The 22500-nt window shown below is 35.0% G+C and overlaps 1 protein-coding gene and 1 pseudogene across 1 annotated transcript in view; both read left to right on the top strand.

The window, feature by feature from the left end:
* The window catches only part of BORCS5 (BLOC-1 related complex subunit 5), a 256791-nt gene that overhangs the window by 67122 nt on the left and 167169 nt on the right, over positions 1 to 22500 (top strand). Inside the window, exon 2 of the mRNA XM_068354121.1 lies at positions 3863 to 3921. The gene's annotated coding sequence lies outside the window, so the exon portion shown is untranslated. The remainder of the gene's footprint in view (positions 1 to 3862; positions 3922 to 22500) is intronic.
* The window catches only part of LOC137623613 (uncharacterized), an 85299-nt pseudogene continuing 68157 nt past the window's right edge, over positions 5359 to 22500 (top strand).

Genomic DNA, 22500 nt, shown 5'->3' with positions numbered 1-22500 from the left:
AGAGAGAGAGAGAGAGAGAGAGAGATTAGGATAGATTCTGAAAAGAATAGACAAGAAAAACTTCAGAATAAATTAAAGATTTACGTTTCAATTCCCGGAGATGTCTATATTATCATTAAATCCTGATTGCAAATTTTATTCTAGAATGCAGAGAGAGAGAGAGAGAGAGAGAGAGAGAGAGAGAGAGAGAGAGAGAGAGAGAGAGAGAGAGAGAGATTAGGATAGATTCTGAAAAGAATAGACAAGAAAAACTTCAGGATAAATTAAAGATTTACGTTTCAATTCCCGGAAATGTCTATATTATCATTAAATCCTGATTGCAAATTTTATTCTAGAATGCAGAGAGAGAGAGAGAGAGAGAGAGAGAGAGAGACTAGGATAGATTATGAAAAGAGTAAACAAGACAAACTTCAAGATAAATGATAGGTTTACGTTTTTCCCAGTTTCTGTAGCCTAGTATTCAGAATTTATTGTAAAAGAAAAATTAGAAATTATTTTATATCTGTTTTCAATTGTAACTCCTAATAATAAAGAGTAACAGATTTTCTTATACTATCAAGCTGGAATTCATATCTAGCTTTTGTATTTCCAGATTTTTATAAATTTCGTGACTTTTTTTTTTTTTTTTTTTTTTCAACCTTTAAGACACAGTTCTATCACTTGGGTTATGGTTGAGCCCCACCTTCTCATCTCCTCCCTCCTCGTTATCTTTAGACCTGGACTAAAAACATTCTTCTCTCAAGAGGTTAGCTACTGCATTGTAATTATTCAGTGGCTACTTTCCTCTTGGTAAGGGTAGAAGAGACTCTTTAGCTATGGTAAGCAGCTCTTCTAGGAGAATGTCACTCCAAAATCAAACCATTGTTTTCTTGTCTTGGGTAGTCCATAGCATCTGCACCATGGTCTTCCACCTGTCTTGGGTTAGAGTTCTCTTGCTTGAGGGTACACTCGGGCACACTATTCTATTTTATTTCTTTTCCCCTTGTTTTGTTAAAATTTTTATTGTTTATTCATGGGAAATATTTATTTTAATGTTGTTACTGTTCTTAAATATTCTATTTTTCCTTGTTTCCTTTCCTCACTTTGCTATTTTCCCTGTTGGAGCCCTTTGGCTTATAGCATCCTGTTTTTCCAACTAGGGTCCTAGCTTAGCAAGTAATAATAATAATAATAGAAAGGCTTAAACTAAAAAAAAAAAAAAAAAAAAAAGATTGGCTGTCAGTCATACATCAATCAGAATGTGACGCAATTAGTTTCCATATCATATTTGAAAGTAATAGAAAATAGTATTTTAGTGGAAAATTAGGCCGTAAACCCGAGCCTTTTCACTACGTTGCCTTTTGAAATTGATGGACCATATTATGTCATGACAGATGTCACCAAGCATGGTATATTACACTAGCCTTTGCTCTGTGGATCCATTCTATGGAATACTGTGTGGTTATCGCGGATGTATGTTGTGCAATTTCCTTTCCCCCTGCCTTGCTTAGGGTCAGTAGGAAGTTCATCCAAGCTTCGCGTAGATGTAAAGGTTTATTTTTTACCTTTTGATTTGATAATTTCACTGGATTTTTTATTGCTTTCCTGTGTCATGTCAAAGTCAGCTGATGTCTTGATTTGATGGTTGAGGTGGTGTGTTTTGTCCTCTCTCTCTCTCTCTCTCTCTCTCTCTCTCTCTCTCTCTCTCTCTCTCTCTCTCTCTCTCTCTCTCTCTCTCTCTCTCTCTCTCTCTCTCGTAAATACCTTGTGAATAAGTCATCTCATATATATATATATATATATATATATATATATATATATATATATATATATATATATATATATATATATATATATATATATATATATATATATATATATACAGTATATATGAATATATATTATAGTGTGTGTGTATGTGTGTAATATATTGTGAATAAATCATATATATATATATATATATATATATATATATATATATATATATATATATATATATTTATATATATATGTATATTTGTATATATATATATAATATATATATATATATATATATATATATATATATATATATATATATATATATATATATATATATTTATATAAATATATATATATATATATATATATATATATATATATATATATATATATATATATATATATATATATATATATATACACTATTTCAATTATACGACATAATTTTTGCGAAAGAAAAGATTTTAAAAGACAAAAACATTTGTTTGATTAAATAATATTTTTTTTTTTTTTTGTCTTAAGTTACTATATGTTTTATTCGTTACATCTAATTTGTATGTATGAGTCGACTTGACTCATTGGGTTGGCAATTAATCTCCCCCTTTTGATTATATTTTCGATGCACAAGAGAAGGTTCCTTATAGTGAGCAACGTTCGTACATTTATTGTTTTTGAAATAAGAACAACCCAGTTTTGAGGATACACCAGTCAATAGCTATATTTTATATGTAAGCAATTTCCATACGGAAATATGTATAAAAGTCGCTAGAATAGGGATATTTGAATATGTTTCCTGACATACATTCTCTCTCTCTCTCTCTCTCTCTCTCTCTCTCTCTCTCTCTCTCTCTCTCTCTCTCTCTCCTCTCTCTCTCTCTATATATATATATATATATATATATATATATTTACACTTACATATACATATCGAATGGGGTAAATGTATACCAGCGCAGCCAATACATATATGCATACCTCCCGTACATCAGTATCATATAGATTCGTGATTTGTGCTTTATCGTCTTAACAGATTTTGAAGGCATTTCTCATCCTTGCCATTAACAAACTGAGATAAGCTAGATGAATCAACTGACTGTTCGAGATAATCGAATTTCTCTTATGAGACCTGTCATTCTTCTTGGCTTTCTCTAACCTCGTTTGCAATCTCCAATTAACTCTCTTTTCAATTTAAATTCTCAATTGATATTTTATTCGTATTTAATTTGAAATTGTGAATTTCTCCTTTTTCTTTTTCTTCTGGTTTTGAAAAGTATTAATTTAATCGTTAGGTTATTTGGATGTCGTATTATTTAGTTATTTGATAAGGCTTTAATTTTTTTATTCTAAATTTGATTATTTTCATTTTAAAGTCTTGGAACTTTCTTTTCTATTTTCCAATCTTTTAATAATATTACATTTGAGAGCCCATTGTTAAACGAACCTTCATTGCTATTATTAATAAACTTCGATTATATCGTCTCAAATGAGGTTGGTTCAGTGGGCCTTGAGTGATTGATTGGTTCAACGCAATCTTTCCAAGTTTCATCATTTGGATGAATGATTATATTCATATTGATTTTTTTAGTTTTTTTAGCTGTAAGTTATACAGTGTATATTTGCTTGTAGCACGATTTTGTTTCAAAATATTTATGTATGAATATAATGATCCATCTATCTATCTATCTATCTATCTATCTATCTCTATACACATGTATATATATGTATACACACACACACACACACACACACACATATATATATATATATATATATATATATATATATATATATATATATATATATATATATTATGAGAGAGAGAGAGAGAGAGAGAGAGAGAGAGAGAGAGAGAGAGAGAGAGAGAGAGAGAGAGAGAGAGAGAGAGAGAGAGAGAGAGAAATAAATGTGGGTGGTATACTAATGAAGTCTACAAATATCGTTGTCGAAGAGAAAGTCCGTATACTATTAAATGTTACCGCGTCATCATACCCACCATTAGAGATTGTTTTCCTTTTCATTCCCAAGTAGAAAATTCAGTAATGACATTTTAAATTCTTAATTTACCAGCAAAAAAAAGTAAAAACCTTTCACCACAATAACATCTCTCTTCTCTTTCTTTCAGAGTATCGTAACGGGCTCCATCTAGGGCTTGCGCCAGCAGTTCACCACGTCTGGTAGACAGTATGTATTACTGAAGTGTTTATTGGTCTTAATGTCCCCCAAAATTAAATAAGTGATTTTCAATTTTTAAAATTTTGCAGAAAAATCAAATTGATGTATGTCCAGTGGGTTTTTTAAAATTCATATTTCTTTTATATGAAAGATAATGTCTGACACCTTTTTTTATAGAATAGTTCTGCCTCTTTTCAGAATTATTTGTCTGGTGTAACATGTCAAAATATATAGTTTATTACAGCTTGGCCTTTGTTTAAAATATAATTTTTCCGTCATGTAAATATACCATATACCCATTGCTTTTGGAACTGTTGAATATTGTAACGAATGGTCAACGTTATTGTTTTGAGTTCTCTAAGACGAGTGGTAAGGATTTTGGATATCTCAAAGACTCGGTGGTCCGTCCGTAGAGTCTCTATTTGCTCATGGGTAGAACGAATTAGTTTTTTTAGGAAGATTTTATGATCTTGTCTAACTTATTCTTGATTTCGTTTACCGTGTTACTGTTCACTACATACGAGAGAGAGAGAGAGAGAGAGAGAGAGAGAGAGAGAGAGAGAGAGAGAGAGAGAGAGAGAGAGAGAGAGAGAGAGAGAGAGAGAGAGAGAACAGTTTATAAACACAGTTTTCAACGCCAATGAGAGATGATTCCTCTTGCTTTCGCTGGAAGTCTGTTCCATATATTTGATGTTTTGTATATAAAAAAAAAATTCCCACATTGAGTGATGTTGTATCTTTTCAATTCCAGTTTGTAACCGTCATCTCTGGACTGATTTGTGCTAAGTGGGAATAGATTGTCGTAGTTTATTTACTTTTAAAAATGTTGAATGTCTTTATTAGCTGTCCTCTTGGAATAGAAGAAGAAATTATTCTAGAAGTCGTATGTGGATCTTTTTGGAATAAGGATATTCAATGCAAATGAGAACTTGAATGTTTTAATTGTGTGGTGAATTCGCATATAAAGTGACAACCCCAGAATAGTTTCATGTTAAAATCTAATGCAACTATTTTAGCATGATGTTGTGCCATGGATTTAAGAAGAAAAATTATATCCGAGGTCTTCTGATGAGGAGTCATGGCATGAAAATTACCAAGGGGAGTCTTGACATGACCAGGGAATTCTTGACATGACCAGGGGAGTCTTGACGTGACCAGGGGAGTCTTGACATGAACATGACTTAGGGGAGTTTTGTGATAAACAGGACCAAGAGGAGTCTTGTCATGACGGAGGGGAGTCTTGACATGACCAAGGTGAGTCTTTAGATGAACTTGACCAAGGGGTCTTCAACATGAACATGACCAAGTGGAGTATTGACATAACCAGGGTGAGTCTTTACATGAAATTGACCAAGGGGTCTTGACATGGACATGATCAAGGGGAGTCTTGATATGAACGTGACCTAGGGGAATCTTGACATGAACTTGACCAAGGGTAGTCTTAACATGAACATGACCAAGGGGAGTCTTGACATGAACATGACCAAGGGGAGTCTTGATATGAACATGACCAAGGGGAATCTTGACATGAACTTGACCAAGGGGAATCTTGACATGAACTTGACCAAGGGTAGTCTTGACATGAACATGACCAAGGGGAGTCTTGACATGAACATGACCAAGGGGAGTCTTGGCATGAACATGACCAAGGGGAGTCTTGACATGAACATGACCAAGGGGAGTCTTGACACGAACATGGCCAGGGTGAGTCTTGACATGAACATGATTAAAGGGAGTCTTGACATGAACATGATCAAATGGTAGGTTTCAAAATAAATATGGAAAGTGAACTAAAGCATCAAACAAAAAAAAAAATAATGGATGTTTGTTCTTCATAAAATCTTATACATAATACTCCATATTTTTACGGAAAGTCGTAGATAATGTTTTATTTTTCACTTGCAAGATTCAAAATGAAAATTAAGGAGAAAGATCTCACTGTGGAGGTCATCGCAGACAAGAAAAATGAAACGACTTTCAAGAAATAGCTTCCCCGCATAGCGGGAAAAGCCCTAGTCGAAGAAAATTCAACATAGAGAATTCGTTTCTGTTTATATTCACTTTGCCACTTTGCATACATGTACTAATGTACTAATATGCATCTATTGCGTGTGTGTAAAATATGAAAATTTAACTCTTTGTGTGCAATGTGTTTCATATCAAGTTAATAGCATTATCACAAGGATTGCAATCATGATTTTCACCTAGTTACTGTGAAAGAACGTTTGTCTTTCTGCAGTACGTTTTTTACGGAAAATCTTCGGTATTATCATAGAAAACTGGTCTAGGAGCGGATACTGTACTATATTTCGAGATGAGTTATTTATGGACGAATGCGTACGTTGTTATTGTTATTATTATTATTATTACTTTTTTAAGCTACAACCCTAGTTGGAAAAGCAGGATGCTATAAGCCCAGGAGCTCCATCTGGGAAAATAGCTCAGTGAGGAAAGGGAACAAGGGAAAATATATTTTAAGAAGAGCAACAATATTAAAATGAATGTCACTTTATAAACTTATTACTAGCTAATCTACAAACCTAGTTAGAAAATTAGGATGCTATAAGCCTAAGGACTCCATCAGGGAAAATAGCCAAGTGAGGAAAGTAAATAACGAAACATAGAATAGTGTAGCTGAGTGTATCCCCAAGCAAGAGAACTTTAATCCAAGGCAGACCATGGTATAGAGGCTTTGGTACTACCTAAGACCAGAGAACAATGGTCTAATTTTGAAGTGTTCTCCTCCTATAAGAGCCTGTTACCATGGCTTGTCTCTTTTCTACCCTTACGAAGTGGACAGTAGCCACACAACAATTATTATTATTACTAGCCAAGCTACAACCCTAGTTGGAAAAGCAAGATGCTATAAGCCCAAGGGGCCAAAAACAGATATGTCATATATAAACTATACAAAGACTCATGTCAGCCTGGTCAACTTAAAAACATTTGCTCCAACTTTGAACTTTTGAAGTTCTACTGATTCAACTACCCGATTAGGAAGATCATTCCACAATAATTAACCGCTTGTGTGAAGAATAATTTTTCTGTTATCTTATTGTTGTCAGGTGTATGAGGAAAAAGTAGAGAATGTGGAAAGAATAGACCAGACTATTCGGTATATGTGTAGGCAAAGATAAAAAAGACCCGTAATGTAATACTCTTTGGCCAATCAAAGACCCAATAATTCTCTAGCAATAGTATCTCAACGGGTGGCTGGAGCCTTGGCCAACCCACTACCTTTACCTCTGTTTTGCTCACCAACCGCTCTTAGCTCCCTTTTTTTACCAATGTTCGCTTAATCAAGACGATACGTACCCTGGGCGCAAATACGGGATGCATCATTGTCTGCTACATTTAATAGCAAGGTGCAGTATTTTACTTTCCTTGTCGATATATTTGTTGCTGGCTCTCTTTAATTTTCATCTGCTCCCATTGGCTGTCTAAATTCTTTGACAATCCACGTTGTCATTTTTAACAATATGCATTCCAATATTTTTTTCTCGCATAACAGCTACCTAATCAGGCCAGTTATTAATAGTATAGAAAATAATGATTATATTGTAATAACATTTACAATTGATGGCAATAATCATAATATGCCTTTTGTCAAGATAACACAGACCTATTCAAGACTTAGTATAAACTCTCTCTCTCTCTCTCTCTCTCTCTCTCTCCTCTCTCTCTCTCTCTCTCTCTCTCTCTCTCTCTCTCTCTCTCTCTCTCTCTCTTCGAATGTCCAACCACCAATGCTCGATTCTCGAACGAGATGTGGAGTACGAATGAGGCCAAAGGGCTCGTTCCATAAAATCCAGTATCTCTCTGTTTTCTAAAGTCTACGAATCAAGTAGCCTACATACTTGTTAGTCGAGCGTTGCTGGCTACGGTTATGTTAAGGGAGAAGAAGAGAAAATACATAAAGTCTTGTGTTTATTGCGCCACCAAGAGATATATATCTGCACAATGGCATTCCTTAGTGAAACCATTTATAAGGTTTTATCTCTCTCTCTCTCTCTCTCTCTCTCTCTCTCTCTCTCTCTCTCTCTCTCTCTCTCTCTCTCTCTCTCTCTCTCTCTCTCATGAAGTTTCCAGGCTTTTAAAGGTCGCTCATGAATGGCAAAGGCAAGGGACAGTGACATTGCCCTATCAATCAGGACAATGCCTTAGAGACTGACCTTATTACATATGATCAGCGCCCAAGCCCCCGCTCCACCCAAGCCAGGACCAAGAATGACCAGGTAATGGCTGCTGATGACTCAGCAGATAGACCTATAGGCTCCCCCAAACCCCCATCCTTAGCTCACAAGAACAGTGAGGTTGCAGCGACCCAAGTTTGAGTGGGACTTGAACCCCAGTCTGGCAATCACCAGGAAAGGACGCTACCACCAGGCCACCAACAAACCCTTTAGATGATCATAACATAGAACGGAATTGCATCCTCTTTGCCATGAAAAATTCAATCTATTTATGTTACAATGTTAGCAACTTTAGGCCTTTAGAATTAATGATAATGAATTATCTTATTAGTTTTATGACAAAGTGATGGACAATGGTGTCCTGTCTGCTTAGGGAGTCTTACGTATATCAAGATATTCAAGAGATGATTAGAATTTGGAATTTTTTTTTCTAATAAGATTAATTAAAGTTTTTACTTTATTATCATTTATTTGGTATCTTTAATCATTATAAAAATGACTGAAAAAAGAAAGGTTGTTGGACTTTTAACTGTTTGTTTATCAGATTTTAAGTTGACATCAAACTTATTATTATTATTATTATTATTATTATTATTATTATTATTATTATTATTATTATTTGTCTTTTATATCCGCCTATTATCATTCTTAATATTCACTTGCATTGTTAGCATATCCGTAAAATCGAGAGTAAGGTATTCAATAGAGCCAATGGTCCTTTTGTCTATTGTTAATGTATTCTTAACAAATTTGTTTCTAAGGAAGGAATAATTGATTCTAAGACTTCATTGTGAATGGCATTCTCTCTCTCTCTCTCTCTCTCTCTCTCTCTCTCTCTCTCTCTCTCTCTCTCTCTCTCTCTCTCTCTCTCTCTCTCTCTCTCTCTCTGTTCATTTGATCAGAATACAAAAAACCGAGGGTGAAAGTATATAGGCTATAGAACATGAATGGTTGCTAGGGGCCAGCTTTCTCAGGCAAGTCGCTAATACCACTTGTCATAAGGTCAGGTTTCATAACGTTGACAGTTATGACAAAGTCCTTATGTACGTGTGTGTATTTTGCTTATGTTTGTAGGTGCTTTGAAAAATATTCTATGAATGTTGTTTCGAGTTGTTGTGTCCGTGTATGCTTCTGTGTTAGGTTGATATTAAAGCCAGTTCATATCTTACAGATATAATTACAGGTAACAGCGTGAACTTTGATTTATGGCTTCATGATGTACACATGCACACACACACACACACACACACACACACATATATATATATATATATATATATATATATATATATATATATATATATATATAATGTATGTATGTATGTATGTATGTATGTACAGTATGTATGTATGTGTATATATAAAGTATATATATATATATATATATATATATATATATATATATATATATATATATATATATATATATATATATGTGTGTGTATATAATGTGTGTTTTAAGGAATCACGAAAACCGACAGCTGATGAGTATAAAATGTATTATACCCACGGAAGGAAATATGAAAAGAATTAATTGGAGTTAGTACTTCTGTCCATTAGGGACATCAACAGACTCAACAATGAGAATACATATACAAAGACATAGCATTTATACAAGAGAAGGGGATCCAACAGCTGTCAGTGTCTTGATAATTCCAGAAAAATAAGCTTTTACATAAAAAATATGACTAGTAGATCCTACTCAGTGGGAGGCCAAGGCATTATTAAGAGAACCCCTAGAGACGGCCACCTGATGCTGTTTTATTCTCTTGGGGTTCTCTTGATAATGCCGTGACCTCCTACTGGTTAGGATCGAGTCATAAAATTGTATGGTAAGAGACGAGTAGAATAATCCATATAAATGACCATACCCAAAGGAATATTGTTGAATCCTTTTTAATCTCCTGTACCAAAGGTCCAAATTTAAATTCAAGCCCTGGTCTGCTTTCCGGAAATCCGGTATTATTCTTTCATGTAAAATCTTATCTGGAAATATCAAGAAGCTGGCAGCTGTTGGATCCCCTTCTCCTGTATAAATACGATATCTTTGTATATGTATTCTCATTGTTGTGTCAGTTGATGTCTCTAATGGACGAAAGTACTAACTCCAATTAAGTCTTAATTTTTCCTTCCGTGCCTATAACACACACACGCACACACACACACACGCACACACACACGCACACACACACACACACATATATATATATATATATATATATATATATATATATATATATATATATATATATATGTGTGTGTGTGTGTGTGTGTGTGTTACTATCTAAGCTATAACCCTAGTTTGAAGAGCAGGAAGCTATAACTACAACGGCTCCAATAGGGAAAAATAGCCCAGTGAGGAAAGGGAATAGGGAAATAAATAAGCTATATGAGAAGTAATGAACAATTGAAATATAATATTTTAAGAACAGTAACAACATTAAACAGATCTTTCATAAAGAAAAAAAATCTATGAAAAGAGACTTATGGTAATTTGTTCATCATGAAAACATTTGTTGCAAGTTTGAACCTTTGTCTATTAATGTTAACAATTTCGACAACATTTATTAAATGACTCAAGTTTACACATTATGTTTACCTTAATTTCATTGGCACTTTAGATATTAATTTTTATAAAAGGTAACGCTCGGAATCAGAACTTAATGTTGAATCCTGGAGAAACAATTAGAACTATAGTCACACTCAGTAGAGCGCAGACCTCCACCGCGGCAGCTTATTTCTCGACCTTGACCTTTGACCTTAGCCTGTATTAATTGGCGTGGATTTTCATACACTCAAATATGAACCAAGTTTGAAGTCTGTGACAACGATGTCCAAACTTATGACTGATTACGTGAATTGGACGTTTTCCTTGATCTTTTAAAATTTAATAATTTTCTGCTTTTGACATAACGGTTAATCCCTGCAAGTTTCATTACGATTAAAATGGTGCCAGGAATATGTTCACAAAGAAACAAACAAACACACACGGAAACAGTGGCGAAAACATAACCTCCCTCCAACTTCGTTGGCTGAGGTAATTAATTGATATCTTTTGGGTGGAAGATAAGGGAGAATGAAGGCTTTCAGACTGTGGAAGTGTCAATCAGGTATGGCTTCTACTAACCTAACCTAATTCCCCCCCCCCCCCCCAGAGTTTCGGTTCCTGCTGTATGCGTACTCATCCTTAATACCTTTATTATTATTATTATTATTATTATTATTATTATTATTATTATTATTATTATTATTATTATTATTATTACTTGCTAAGCTACAACTCTAGTTGGAAAAGCAGGATGCTATAAGCCTAGGGGGTCTAACAAGGAAAATAGCCCAGTGAGGAAAGGAAATAAGGAAAAATGAAATATTTCAAGAACCGTAACAATTTTAAAATATAAATATAAATTATAGAAACTTTAACAAAACAAGAGGAAGAAAAACAAGACAGACAGAATAGTATGCCTGAGTGTACCCTCAAGCAAGAGAACTGTAACACAAGGTTAGAATATGAATATCTCCAGTCAGTTTATCAATATCCAGATCAGCAGTCGAGATCCGAGCAAGGACGGGAGACATTTTAACCATAATTCAACATAAAGGAGAGAAGGAAGTTTTATTCCCTTTTTTGTTCCCCTCATACCTAATATTATCTGCAGTTTTTTTTTTTTAAGATTTATCCGTCATTATAACTACGTTTTTATATTTTATTTGCCTTTGTGATTTTCGGTCCTTATTTTATTTGCCCTTGAAATTTCTTATATGGTTTGGGTCATCATTTTAGCTTTTTTTTTTCCATTAAAATTCTGACTTATATTTGCCAGTTCATTTTATTATATAGTTTCATTTGCCAATTCATTCTTTATGTTTGCTGACTTATATTTGGCATTTCATTTTATGTAGTTTTATTTACTATTTCAATCTTTATGCTACTGTTATTGTTACTGTTCTTAAAATATGTTATTTTAATTCACTTATTTTTTGGTTTACTTTCCTCACTGAGCTATTTTCCCTGTTGGAGCCCCGGGCCTTATAGCATACTGCTTTTCCAACTAGTGTTGTAGCTTAGGAAGTAATGATATGTAGTTTTATTTGTCAATTCATTCTTTAGTTTGATTTGCTAATTCATTTTATCATGTCTTATTTGCCAATTCATTTTTATGTTTTATATCATTTGACCATGAAATTTAGAAATTCGTTTTCTAACATAATTGGAATTATTTTATACATTTACATCTCTTTGATGTTGGTTTAGTTATTGGAGGATTGCTGCTCATTCTTTTCTTCGGTTCCTTAGGATTTAGTTGTAATGTCCAGTATTGATGACTTTCAATGATGCTAATACTGTCTTCTTCCACACTTTATCATTAACTGAATGACCAAATGGGAAAATATAGGATACATAATAAGTATAAATTTCTTATCGCTAAGGTCATTGATGTTTTGATAACCTGTGGAGTGGAATAGAGCCTGTTTTGAGTAAAGATGTGAAGGGGGCAAAAATTAATATTGGTTGTGCTAAATGTGATAGATAGAAAGAAAAAGAAAAAACTATTGAGGCCGTAATGACATGGCTTGCAAAAAGAAAAAAAAAAAAAAACATTTTTAGTTCGATCATAAGACTAATATTAAATCTGCCAATTAAATGTCCAAGTTGAGACAGTTCCGAATAGAAAAAAAACATAGATGAGTAAGAATGCTAGAGGGAAGGGAACATGTCAGATGCTTTGGACCAGTCTTTACACAGAACGAAGAGCACAGAGAGGAAACTCATTTGAGAATCAAGTTGACCTTTGACCACCACACCAGTACCTTCAGCTTCCTGTGAACTTTGATTAAATGAAATTATTATTATTATTATTATTATTATTATTATTATTATTAATTAGCCAAACTATAACCCTGGTTGTAAAACTGGGTTGTGGTGGCCGATGCGGTAACGTCCCTGACTGGTGAACACCAGACTGGGGTTCGAGTCTCGCTCAAACTAGTTAGTTCCTTTGGTTGCTGCAACCTTACCATCCTTGTGAGCTATGATTGAGAGTTTAGTGGAGCCTATAGGTCTATCTGCTGAATCATCAGCAGCCATTGCCTGGCCCTCCTTGGTCCTAGCTTGGTTGGAGAGGGCGCTTGGACGCTGATCATATGAATGCATATATGGTCTGTCTCTAGGGCAGTGTCACTGTCCCTTGCCTCTGCCATTCATGAGTGGCCTTTGAACAAGCCCAAGTGCTCCAACAGGGAAAGCAGCCCAGTGAGGAAAGGAAATAAGGGAATACCAAATAAACTATATGTAAGTAATGAATGAAAAATATTAATTATTTTAAGGTTAGTAACATCGTTAAAATAAATCAGTCATATAGAAACTATAGAACGAGACTTATAGTTTTAAGAATCATAGTTGTGAATGTTGTTAGTTTGTAAGAAAGTTCCTTTTATTTTTATGGCAGATTGCTTTCAATGTCCTGCTTATACATACGAAACGGTGCGTTTGATATGATGTATGTATCATGTATAGTAATGTTTAATTGTATTTTTTATTTTTGTCGCAATTTGTATGAGGTATTCATTGTCATAGCTTAACGTATGTGTTTATACGTGATCTCGGTATGTATGTGTGCAGTTATCCTTAGATCTTATGAATAGAATGAAAATATGTGACCTCTGTATCCATATAAGTACGTGTGTTTATGTATGTGTTTACAACCAGGCTTTGACCTTATGAATGAAGAATCTGACTGAGTTTGGAAGGAGTATTATTATTATTATTATTATTATTACTACTACTACTACTACTACTACTACTACTACTACTACTACTACTACTACTACTACTACTACTACTACTACTACTTTTATTACTTGCTAAGCTACAACGCTAATTGGAAAAGCAAGTTGCTATAAGGAAAATAGCCCAGCGTGGAAAGGAAATAAACAACACGAGGAGTAATAAACAATGAAAATAAAATAATTTAAGAACAGTAACAGCACTGAAATAAATCTTTCATTTATAACCTGTAGATACTTAAAAAAGAAGAGGAAGAAAAATAAGATAGAATAGAGTGGACTGTGTCAGATTACGTGCGTTTATATCAAGTATATGCTAATGAAAATAACCTTGTAATTACACATGATAATACATTACATTAAAACGTAATTTCAGGTGATATAAACACTACATAAACAGCATTACTACATCAATGCCAATTTGTTTTCTGTGGTTTGACTTGCATGAAACACAATGATTATCCCCTGACCTTGATCGTCTTTGATTAGTGTGCAGTTTTTGTAGTTTTCAATTATTGTCGAGGATCTTAAGTTTACGGGAGCGTGAAATGATTGACTCTGCGCCCATTATTTGCTTTTGATTCACACCTTCCTGGCTGTAACAGAGCCACTGGAGTTTCTTCGGGTGAGATATTTGTTACGTCACGTTCGTCACAGGTATGGTGATGTAATGTACGTGACGCAATTATAGATTCCGTTCGGTCACAGTATAGATTTTGGTCTTGCGATATTTTTTTTGTAATTATATTTAGTGATGTTATTTTGTACTTTGTGTTGGGTATCTCGTGATATTTGATGTTTTATCTTCCTTCTTCTGTAAATTTGGATTTTGTATCGAAGTGCACCTCTCTCTCTCTCTCTCTCTCTCTCTCTCTCTCTCTCTCTCTCTCTCTCTCTCTCTCTCTCTCTCTCTCTCTCTCTCTCTTACTTGGGAAGTGCGATCTGGCTTGACGATTTTTTTTCTCAGTTTTCTCAATGAATACATACTTCCTAAAAGTCGTAATTTAAAATAAATCTTCCTTGTATTCATGAGAATATCCCCTTTACCTTTAACTTTTCTATTATTTCTTTTGAGCTTATATTGACACTTTCTTGAAGTAATGCTGACAGGAATTTTACGTTTTCTAACCAAGAGAGCTATTGTAAGGCGTTGAAAAGTGGAGGTTGCTGGAGATGTTGCAGCATAGTGCATAATCACCGAATGTGGCGTGTTTGCATGCAACGATAAGTTGGAGGTGTCGACGTTGCTGTAAGGTTACTGATTATATGACGGGTTGTGGTGGCCGATGTGGTAACCTCCCTGATTGGTGAACGCCAGGCTGGGGTTAAAATAAACTCCATAGTTTCTTTGGTCACTGCAACCTTACCACCCTTGTGAGCTAAGGATGAGGGTTTTTGGGGAGCCTATAGGTCTATCTGCTGAGTCATCAGCACCCATTGCCTGGCACTCCTTGGTCCTAGCTTGGATGGAGAGGAGGCTTGGGCGCTGATCATATGTAAATATGGTCAGTCTCTAAGGCCTTGTCCTGCTTGATAGGGCAGTGTCACTGTCCCTAGCCTCTGCCATTCATGAGCGGCCTTTAACTCCACGAAAGACTGTCTTCTGCTTTTAGAGGTATTACCGGCAACATTTACATTTCTGAAACAAATGGTCTCTGGCTGTTGCTATGTGCTTTCCCTTTGTTGGTATGATTGTTTTTGGTGGTGCTGTTGTTTTCGTTATTGATATTCAAAATTTTAGATAATTAGATTGTAATCTTTCTTATTTCTTTTCCTCTTGTTTTATTAAAGTTTTTATAATTTATTTAGGAAATGTTTAATTTGGTGTTTTTGCTGTTAAGATATTTTATTTTTCCTTGATTTCTTTCCTCGCTGTACTATTTTCCCTGTTGGACCCCCTGAGCTTGTAGCATCCTGTTTCTCCAATAAAAAAAAAAAAGAAGAAAAAAAAATGGGGGTTGTAGCTTTTCAAGTAATAATAATAATAATAATAATGATAATGTCATCATCATCGATGTTATTTCGCACATTGGCCATCGGCTTCAATAAGTTTATGTTTGCATAATCATCACACTGCATTATTTTATCACTTGTATTCACTGTAGCCTTCTAAGTGTCCTTGCGTATGTCACCTGTGAATAAGAGTTGGTGTTCAACTAATATATGTGTATATCCATAAGTTTTTGTGGAGGGATTTCTTCAGCTTCGCTTGTGCAACAGATTGTCTTTGATATGTGATTTTCAGCTGTGCGTCGTAGGAGGAAGTTGCTTTGCATATTTCCCCCCCCTCTCTCTCTCTCTCTCTCTCTCTCTCTCTCTCTCTCTCTCTCTCTCTCTCTCGATCTTATTACAAATACTTACGTGTGTTAACAGCTGTTAGAAATGACAATTATATGTTTGTTTCCAATTAACCACATATTAATCCCTCGTCAGGCTGGGACGAGCGAAGCGAAGAGAAGTCCCCTTATGTTTTTGTTTCATGTCGGCTACTCCGTAAAATTTTGGGGAAATCCCTTGGTGGATAGATAGGTAGAGACTTCTGTTGATTTGATAGAAAATACGTCAATTTAGGTTATAAATACTTCAAAGAGACCATTTGACAAAGTACGTGAGCTTGTACAAGCCAGATTCTTGCTGTCAATTAAAGGTTTCACTGTCGCTAATGAGCGTCAGAAGCAAGGGACAGGATAGTCCTCAAGACAGAGCACATGAACATGATCAGTTCCCAAGCCTCTTCTCCAACCATGCTAGAACCACGGAGCGCCAAGCAATAGCTGCTGATGAAGCAGGGGTTAAACCTATAAGCACCCATAACTCCCTCCTTCTCGATGTTCGTTGGGACATTGTGGTTGTGAACATTTTTTTTTTTTTTTGTAATACAGCCCATATAAACATGATCAGTTCGCAAGCCTCTTCTCCAACCATGGTAGAACCACGGAGCGCCAGGCAATAGCTGCTGATGAAGCAGGGGTTAAACCTATAAGCACCCATAACTCCCTCCTTCTCGATGTTCGTTGGGACATTGTGGTTGTGAACTCTTTTTTTTTCTAGCTGTGAGGAAGACTCGAACTTCTGACCAAGAATAGCGAGTCAGAGAGGTTAGACACCAGGCTGTGTATATTTTCAACGAATATTTTACTTGAGGGAGATTTAGTGTAAACTGCGTTTTTATAGTCAAAATGTTACCTTGAACAAGAATATTGCACCATCACAAATCCATGGGCGATGGAATTGCACTTTTTGTTGTGTTTTATTTTCTTAAGCTCCGCTCGGCATTCGAGAGATGGTACCGGGCGTGAAGCGTCACGTCTAGTGGCGCGAAGTTTTTTTGTTTTAATCCTGCGTCTTAAGATTGAAATGTTTTTTGGAGTCTGGGCAACCGAAAGCTAAGCTGCATTGGTATTAATAGATTTCCAAAGCATTCCACATAATATTGAATTTCATATTTCTGTGTTGAGAGATTTTTTATATGTGGGTATACACAATTAGAATCATCTATGAAGAAAAAAATATATCAAGGTTTTCAAAGAACTCTTGTGGCAGCTCTGTAAATGTACTGTTATATATCAAAAGTCTCAAGGAATAGAGTATGGCAAAATTTCCATTGAGGTTAATAATGAACATATCTTATTCAAATAAAGAAACTATAATAGTTTCCAATGCATAATTGACTATATTTTGGCAGTGTTAGAATTTAACCATCATACCACAGATAAAAAAAAAAAATAGTAATCGGCAACTGCATCCTACATCAAAGGAATTAAATGGAGCTAGTCCTATTTCCTGGATACTATAACCTCTGTAGAGACAATAGGGGCACAGATCTACTATACTGATGGTACAGTAGATCCTGGAACCCAAACAGCAGGAGCGGCAGTTCACTCCTGCAAGTTCACAGCTTGCTGGAGAACATCCAATAATGTCTCCACCCTGCAGACAGAGCTTGTTGCAATACAGCAAGCATTAAAATACTCTATTGAAAATGAGGAAGGACCAGTAGTCATCCATACTGATTCACGATCCTCAGTGCAGGCCCTACAGCAGGACAAAAACAAAGAAAACAAATCCCTGATAGCGGACATTAAAATCCTCTTACATCAACATAATGAAAGAAACAGACTAGTAACTATAAACTGGATCCCCAGTCACATCGGGATACCAGGGAATGAAAAGGCTGATGAGCTAGCCAAAAGCCCCAAACACATTCACAATGTACAGGTGCACATACAGCCTGCACTGCAACAAATCAAAAGCAAAATAAAGACACAGCTCAAGGACAACCTAATCAAGGAACTACATATGAGGATAGAGAATGGCTCTCCCTCTGCAACATGGTACAAATGGGCATCGGAACTAGAACCCCCTCCCATAGACAGATACACCCCAAGAAAACTGGCAGTATGTATACACAGACTCCGGCTGGGTTACAAAGCAAACTGGGAACTCGTAGATGACATCCAGAGGTGTGAACACTGTGATGTCATACCACAACAAGCCCTCCTGCACTATCTACTTGAATGCAGAGAAACAGCACAGCTACGAGGTGATCTACTTGTAGACACCAACACACCACATGCCGTGAAAGAGGCAGCCACACTGGCAAAAGCAATTGTCGAAAGCATAGACACACATGCACAGTTGCTTTCAACACTACCTCCACCAAGGTAAGACCTCTTCATTCCATGCACCATCTCATCCCCTCATTGTAAGGCTCTATTCACATCACCCCCTTTAACTTCTCAACTAACCTACCACTAAAAATCTCTCCGCAGGGACCCTAGGGAGTAAAGGGTTGGACAACCCCACCTGCACAATTTTTCTCTAATCCTCAAAAGCCTTACACCCCCACTTTTCAAACTACCACTATCCGAGAAATGATGGCCCTCTACCACTACCACCATCATCCTTACCCTATCCACATCTTTTTCTACTACTAAAAACCTTTCAAATTTCCATTAATGCAACTACCTTAAAATTTTTACAGATCACCTACGGGCCAACCAAGGGAAAGGCCCGTGCCAACAACAAGTGTTGGCTTTAATACCCCAACAACAACATTCCTGGATACCCTATTGTTATTTCATGGACATTTTAGCTCTTTGGGAATTTATTTCTCTCTTTTTTTCCCATCTATGTTCTGGATCACTGAATTCTTCAGTAACGACTTGGAAACACAAGAATGATTCCAAAACGTTATTTTATAATTTCACTGGTATATTGGTTTTTTTTTTAATAGTACCCCTGATATTTTGGTTCTTCACTTATTTTACTTGTACACTGATTCTTATAAACTGCGTCTTCAGTATTTTTACTCGTGAATGATTTTCTGGAAAACATTTTAGGAGTCCTTCACACCTTGGATACAAAAGTTTCACGTGGTTGATTCTAAAGCAATAGCCCGGTTGTTGTGATTATTTAGAATTTCCCCAGGTACAGTATGAAGCAAAACTGGTGATCCTTTTTTATCTTTGCTTCAGACAAGCGTTGCTCTTATATTTCACTTTGTAACATGTGTATATATGAGACAACGTTGGTCACTTGTTATGGATAATTTTACCATTGAATAATGTTAGATAGTTAATAAAAAAAAAGAAAAACAAACATTTCATGCTAACGTGATATTTCAGAACCGAAATTGAATATGTTACTGTAGCACTAATACCTTTGTCAACGTGACTGGATAGAACGATTCAAACCATGAAAGAGGGCGTCTAGATGGAGAACAGTTTAAGCAGAGCCCTATACTCTAATGATAACAATTTATGCATTTGGGATATGATTTCAAAGTTATTACTTATTTTTGCTTATGTAGTTTTGTGTATAAAACAAACGTTAGTTAGGATCGTGATTTCAAAACTTGCAATAAATTATTACAAGTCATAGTTTAGACTATAGTCAACGCCAACTCCATAAAATTTTAGTCTCCCTATGTGTTTTTTCTCAATTTGAAGGAAAATTGGCAAATAGATAAATAATTAATCAAATAAGCGAGGTGGTGAGTTATCTTCGATATTAGAAATACAATTAATTTTACCTTTCTATTATTTTACTTTTACTTTACGAATGGAAGACTATAATCTGGTCAGACATATTCAGCCACACGCGTTATGTGTAGATTCTACAGAAAGACAGTAAAACGTATCTTAAATAATAATGATAATAATATTAATAATAATAGTAATAATTGACTTTATAAATTCGTTTTCCTTTGAGTTTGTGCAGCAGCAGGTTCTCTCACCTCCTAGGGTGGCTTTTTAATTTTACTCCTTCATTGTATCGTTTAGCCATATATAAACAGTTGTTTCGTTGATGTTAAGATGATTGGTTATATCTATCTTTTATAGAGAATCTAGTTAAATAAGCTTAACTAGAGTTACAATTATTCGGTAGCTGTTGGCCATATTTAGCAGATGACTTGCTTGTTAGAGTGCCACCATGAGACTACCAGTTGATGTCCGGTTAGACCCCGCCCACAAATACATCTGATACTTTCTTTACTTAAAGACATAACTATGTTGGCTAAAAAGTCAGACTCATTAACTAATATGTTTTTTATTTTTATCTTAAAGATTATTGGGTTAAATTTTCCATAATGATGTAGCTGATATTTTAATTAAAATATACCATAAATTTTTAAAAACCATGATTATGAACTGAATCTTTTATTGAGCGAAGTTTCAAAATGCTTCGTCGAGGGAACCTAATCTTATTAGAATGCGAGATTTGCCAGATAGTGACTTTCTAATGTTAATCACCGAATTCAGGTATCACCAGTTTTGCTTTGTACTGTACATAAAACCTTTGTTTTATTTTATTTTATTTTAAAAGTTTTAAAGGCCTTCCATGAATGACAAAGGCAAGGGACAGTGACATTGCCCTATCAAGCAAGAGTGCCCTAGAGACACCATGTAGACATATAGCATCCTGCTTTTCCAACTAGGGTTGGAGCTTGACTGATAATAATAATAATAATAATAATAATAATAATAATAATAATAATAATAATAATATCCACAATAGTTATCTGACCATATTACTTCTTGGGTTTTAATAGTTTCCATAATATTTTAATAGTTACGTTATATGCATCTCTTACCTTACAATAACTTATGTAACGTAGTTCCCATCAAACGGTATTGAACAGTACATTTTGCCCTTTAACTTTGTCTTCAGAAGAATCGATATTGGGTCGAATTTAAGACATGGGAATAGTGATTCTCTCTCTCTCTCTCTCTCTCTCTCTCTCTCTCTCTCTCTCTCTCTTCTCTCAAAGTATTTCAGAGTTCTGTTTGTATTCCCCATATACTGCAGATTTTCCTCAACCTCAATATTTTCAACCAGCTTAGTATAAATCTCTCTCTCTCTCTCTCTCTCTCTCTCTCTCTCTCTCTCTCTCTCTCTCTCAAACATTGAGGACTGATATATGAAAAAATACTTTTCTTTTATTTCGAGGTTATGTCACATAGTGTGGTATCTCTCTCTCTCTCTCTCTCTCTCTCTCTCTCTCTCTCTCTCTCTCTCCAAGTATTGAGAAGGGATATCTGAAAAAAATACTTTCTTTTTTTATTCCGAGGTTATGTCACATAATGTGGTATTCGATCATAATTGCCGGGTTTGATGACTGTTTGATCTGTGCGAGTCAACTTTCACTATTTCATTTGGAAAGGAAGAGAGAAAAAGTAAACTTTCCCGAACGCTGATTGCTGATCTAGTCATACTTATCTAACGCTTGTCACACAATTTAACCAGGCTGTCTCTTAATACCCATTATCATTACAATTTAAAGGTTATTATTGTGGTTATTCATTTAGGAATTGAGTCAATTATTGGCTCTATTATCTAGCCTTTAGTGGTGGGTTAAATGTAACATGTATCGGTTTATTACATCTCTTAAACCGCTGCTTTCATGATCTCATTCTTTTTCTGCAATCGTTTCACACGCCACCGGGCAAACGAAATGCATATCCCCTACATATACCGTTATTATACGGTTCAGAAACGAAACAAGATAAGGCTCGAGTTAAAGAGCCCCTTTCAACATATCAAAATTGCATGTTGCAAAGGGTCGGCTGAGATGTACTTTTGTTGCAGAAAGACTTGTGCGAAAGGGAGATGAGTGGAAGGGGCTCAAGTCGTGACTGTTTGCAGGCGCTTGCTGGTGGAGAGTGGAGAAGTGATAGTTTCATTCTTGTTGGTGTACATGTTAACGTTTGTTTAGAAGGGTGGTGGTTTTTTTTACATGTTAACATATATAAAAATTGTTATGTACGTATTTATTATATGTGTATATATGTGATTTGAATACATTATTGTCATTACTACAGCTCTTCTTAACTTGTTTTTCACTTTACAACTATATGTAATAAGTTTCCTTCTTGTTGGTGTACATGTTAACGTTTGTTTAGAAGGGATTATTTTTTTTTTGGGGGGGGGCTACATGTTAACATATATGAAAATGGTTATGTATGTATGTATTATATATGTAATATGTAATTTGAACACATTATTGTCATTTCTACAGCTCTTCTTAACTTGTTTTTCAATTTACAACTATATGTAATAATGTCTTAATCAAAAAGTATTTATAAATGGTAAACAAATTATGTTA

Source organism: Palaemon carinicauda, chromosome 30, assembly GCF_036898095.1.
Source record: "Palaemon carinicauda isolate YSFRI2023 chromosome 30, ASM3689809v2, whole genome shotgun sequence".
Taxonomy (NCBI): Eukaryota; Metazoa; Arthropoda; class Malacostraca; order Decapoda; family Palaemonidae; genus Palaemon; species Palaemon carinicauda.
Note: the sequence above shows the minus strand (reverse complement) of the source record. Positions and strands in the feature narration are given on the sequence as shown.